General features: G+C 29.8%; 1 protein-coding gene and 1 long non-coding RNA gene across 2 annotated transcripts in view; one reads left to right on the forward strand and one right to left on the reverse strand.

The window, feature by feature from the left end:
• LOC107608685 (KIN17-like protein) overlaps positions 1 to 1,121 on the forward strand; it is an 18,119-nt gene extending 16,998 nt beyond the window's left edge. Inside the window, exon 3 of the transcript XR_002351007.1 lies at positions 1,111 to 1,121. The gene's annotated coding sequence lies outside the window, so the exon portion shown is untranslated. The remainder of the gene's footprint in view (positions 1 to 1,110) is intronic.
• On the reverse strand, positions 97 to 664 carry LOC110264793. The gene is made up of 3 exons (XR_002351008.1): positions 607 to 664; positions 239 to 511; positions 97 to 113 (listed from the first exon to the last, which is right to left on the reverse strand). It is a non-coding gene; the product is annotated as an uncharacterized LOC110264793 (long non-coding RNA).

Here is a 5,300-nt window from a genome sequence, read left to right on the forward strand (position 1 = left end):
ACGGTTCTATAAAACCGTCACTAAGTCAAAGCATCACGAGAGTAAGCGAATCATTATGAGACAACAATCTAGATGATTCATCATGTTGGTCAATCTATTTCTGCAATTCTTTCCTACACAATTAGATAAGCAAATATAAGCATTTATTAGCTAATTGCTAACCAAATAGACTTTCAACACAATTTTAACAAACAAAATCTATGAGAAACAACTTAGTGATTCTTAATTAACACATTACTTACACCAATAGCCCGAGCTACATCATGGAGATAGGAGCCATTAAGTCATTTGTGCGTTAAGGTCCACAACTCCCCTCTACCAACTGGACGCCCTTGTTGTTCCGATTATAACAATATAGCTTAAATAGTGAATAAGTAGACGAAGAGAAGGTTCAAAAAGTGAGTCAAACGTAAATTACATCTTCTTCTCTGAGCCTTGCCAAGCTTTTTGATCTGCCAGTGCGAGTGTATAACTGCTTCGATCGATTCACAGTATTTTTTCTACACTTCTCCTATCACGCCATCAAAAGTAAAGGTTACTAGACACCATTTTTTGACTAAATGTAACATAAATAGACTTTTTTGTTATGAAATAAAAATATATTACCTTTGTGTCTTTACTATTGTGATAATCAAGGTACCATCTCTAATGATCCGCTGTAATTCCTGGTGGACGGTCTTCAATATTTTATTCAACAGTTAGTTTTGAGTTGTAATAATCATGGTACAACCTGTTTCTCGTTTTTTTCCAAGTCCTCCCTAGCATTTTTAATATTGTACACTTGATAGCACCTCTACTATCTTCATTAAAATAGAACATTTTCTGCAACAGTAAAATTAACTTGTTACTAGGTGACAAATTAAGATTCTCAAACTCTACAACAATATAACATTTTATCTTTACACATTCATTATAAATCTTGTCCTTGGAGCGATCCTTTCTCCAGTTTTTCTCGTAGATTTGAAATTTGGTGTAGTCAGATCCTAGCAATCCAAGAATGCCGCTCAGTATACCAGCTTCATTTCCAACTGGTTGCAGTCTCTCGTTGAACTTGAGTACGATCTTTCTATCGTTAGGTGGCTTTATAGCTTCCTTCACGCTTAGATGAAGGTGCTTGAATGTCCCATCAGATTCTGTAAATCATAGTTACTCTTTGTGAGTAATCATTGTGGCTAAGATGCGATGAAATCATAGAAAAATTAAGCATAAATAATTATATGGGATAAATTCTTGTATACCAATTATTTTAACATCCCAAAATTCGGTGGTCTTGCATCCCTTGCGCTTCTGAGCCTCCAATGCAGCAAACAGGTTGTCAACATGTTGCTCAAAAGAATTTACCTCATCTACCTCTGGGTTTAAGTCTTCATCCCCCGACTCCGAGTTTTGAATACTATTCGTGCAAGTTTGTGGAGCAGGCAGTGGTTTAGTACAGAGCGGTCGAAAAGGGCATAAAGATGAGGTTGCGGGGACACCAGCACTACTGGACGGGGGAATTAGACAATCCACTTGATGCACGGATAAAGCTGCAGTAGATCCTATTTGAGGTTGCTGACATGCTGTGTTTAACGACCTATCATGGGCATCTTAATAAACTGGGTACCACCAAGGGTATCACTTATACTATTATCAAACTAAAAAAAAAACATAAATTTTACAACATTAAATATTAGCAAATAAGTAAATCCAAACCAAAAGAGAAAGAGGCATCAACTCAGCTTCTTAGACGGGAGAATTTAAAAATCGTACGTAGTGCAAAACACTTCAAGGAACGCTGCTATTATTTAGTTAAATATAGCATTGATAAGTTTATTTTAACATAGTCAGCATTAAAATTGAGACATGAGCTTCAAAATGACTAATTATTTAAAGTAAAAAAACTAATAATATATATTTCCTGTCTTAGACTAGTTGTATTTTTTAAGTAATATTTTACCTCCAATTCAGCCACTGAAGCTTTAAGCCATGCAATAATCAAATGCTTTTTAAGTACAATGTTATAACAAGAAAGTTTTATGTCGGTCAAATATACTTCTAGAACAAAGCTACTAACCGCACAAATTTCTAAAAAATATAAGTCAGATTTGGAAGATGTCAGTAATATATATGCATTATTGTAATAATTCTTCAGCTATCAACACTCAATAGCAAGAAATTCAACATGATTTTGACAAAAAAAAGAAGGGCATAATAATTTATTGAATTCAAGAATACATATAACATCATAAACAACCAATTCAACATAATAAAAAATAAAAATGGAACAGAAAGAAGCATCTAAAAGGATATCAAAATTTAGATAATTTATCTAAAATAAATATCAAAATTTGGCTGAAATATACACTTAGTAAAGAAGTAAGGGAAAACAGGGTAAAGAGAACTTTTTATCATGCTCCTAAACTGTTTAAAAGTATCATATTATATAATGTATCCTCCTAAATTACAGTAAAAATAATTTCCATCAGAATACAACAAATGTTAATATGATAACAATATAACCTTCTTGCTAATGATAATCAAATGTCTAGTAAAATATTAGGAACAAAAAATACTACTAAATGTACCGAACCAACTAAATTATTGGTAAATCAAATATATTATACAAGTGTGGCATGGCAACAATGCTTCCTTAGCTTGAAGTTGATTTTTCTTATTTAGTATTTCAAACTAACGTATCAGTAACAAAGGGAGGAACTTGATCATGAAAACACAAAACTAAATCTATAAATAAAAGTTAAGTAACAGGTGAGCTTTTAATTAGCAAATCAACAACCACACAAAATCAACTAATGGTGCTTACCAATAGCGGAAAAAAGGTTATTGATGACAAGAGAGGAGCACCTCATGACACAGCTACTTGACGGGTGGACCCAGCTTGACGATGCATTAAGAAAGTTTTAATTATTCATTTTTCTATTATTAATCATCATTTTATCCATTATGCACCTCTCTACGAATATGTTAATTGCTAAATACATGCTAAACCCTTTCAAAATCTCATATATTCTTATCAAACACAATATTATTATGTGTCTTTTATACATGACAAAAATCATCTATTCTTTTTTTTTATATAGAAATTACTGAATGAAAGAACCGTTGGTAAAAAGATGAGATTCTCTTCTAATATATATGACCTTTTACGATGACAAAATGAAAATGAAAGGCATGGAATAATATTATGTATATTTAAGTTAATTTTAATTTTTTTAATAACCAAATTTATCATAACGTAAATGATAAATAATGTACGGAATTATTGGCTGGATATTAAAAATAAATAGTGTTTGTATTATTAGCATTTTTCTGACCTTTCTCAACTTCAATCGTTTTTAGATCCAAAAGTTCACCCACCTCATTGGAAACAAATGTAATATAATCCACCTGACAAAAAAAATATAATCTAATCAGTTTCTATTTAATAGTGCTATACATTGACATAATCATAAAAGAATTAACTTTAGCGAGTTAACGATGACCAAACACCGTAGTATTTTACACAGACTTATCAATAAATCGAGTTGAAACTCATTTTGACCCCTGAAATTTGGAGCTAGCCTCAATTTCAACCTCCAAATTTTTAGTTACCCAATTAATATCCCAAATATTAGATTGTGCCTCACGTTTGTCCCTATAGTTATCTCTGTTAACGGAGAGCTGATGTGACACGTTAAGTTAACACGGTGTGCATCTACGTGGCACCCAATTTATCAGAATGGATGTATGATGAGTGAATGATGTGGTAAAAGTTGTTTTCACTCAATATGAGTCCATGCAAATTAGGGTTTTAACATTTGCGTAGAAGTCAAATAAGTGAAAAGAACTTTTTGCTACATCATTCACTCATCACACATTCATTCTGGCAAGTTGGGTGCTACGTAGATGCACACCGTGTCAACTTAGCGTGCCACATCAACTCTCCGTTAACAGAGATAGCTACAGAGACAAACGTGAGGTACGATCCAATATTTGAGGGTGTTAATTGGATAATTAAAAATTTGGGGGTCGAAATTAAGGCCGAATCCAAATTTCAGGGGTCAAAATAAGTTTCAAGTCTCAATAAATCATGTATGACTTGTGATGAAAATAATATATCTAACATATGTTGTTTGTAAGGTAAAAGATAATAGATTGACAAAATAAAATTCATTACGATAGGAATATTTATTTTAACAAATATTCTTCTATCTAATAATACGGTAAAAAATACGTTGGTCATCCTGAATTACTACATGTCCAACTTCTATTGATAGTGGTAGAATGTCTAAATTAAGACTAAACTATAACATTTGTCAAACAAATAAACAATTAATGAAACACTCATCAATGTCTTCTTATTTTGAGTACATTTATACATAAAAGAAATTACACATAAAAAAAGAAGAAAAAAAAGAGAAAAAATAACAAGAGCGATAGAATGATAATTCTTATAATTTTGTTTGGCCGTCTATATATAAAAGATCAGATTTAAAAAATTATGATTATCTAACAAAATTAATTTGTATTTATTACATTTAATTTGAATAAATAAAAAATTATTTTATTTTAATATAATTTAATTTAATTTAATTATTAATTAAAAATATCTCAATTATCTATTTTATTCTAAATTTATTATTTTGATGACTAATAAATTAATCAAATTAATTAACTAATATATATATAATTAGTATAATTAATTTAGTTTAATAAATTAAAAGAAATAAATTAAAAAATACTATTAAAATATTAAAGAAATAGGTAGACAAAGAAATAGTCAAAACTTGCTTTATTTAGCATTAATTAATTATTGTAACAATTAATGAATGTTAAATAAGATAAATTATGACTGTTTTTGATTAATTTTCTTTGATTACTAAACATTTTTGATAAATTAAAAAGTACTATCAATATAAATTGATATAAATTTTATATATATGTAATAAATGATGTGATATTTAAGTATTTAAAGAGAATCGCATATAGATAGATTGATAGATAGATAGATACTATATATCCAAATATATAAATTTTCATCATGCTATGAATATATTTAGTTCGGTCCATAAATCTTTCTTTAACTGCTATCATCATTGTAGGATAGAATAGAACACTCAATGGACCCACTTAAGCTATTTTCATTACGTAACATCCATCTATATATACCCAAAAATTTTGTGATTCTTGGTGTGTAATCTATATCCATTCTCTTCTCCCTCCATTGCATATATATATATCACACTATGCTTCTCTCTCTTTCTTAATTATTTTTCTCACAATTATTGCATATCATCATATATATGCCTCTAAACATGGCACTT

This window comes from Arachis ipaensis, chromosome B07 (assembly GCF_000816755.2).
Source record: "Arachis ipaensis cultivar K30076 chromosome B07, Araip1.1, whole genome shotgun sequence".
Taxonomy (NCBI): Eukaryota; Viridiplantae; Streptophyta; class Magnoliopsida; order Fabales; family Fabaceae; genus Arachis; species Arachis ipaensis.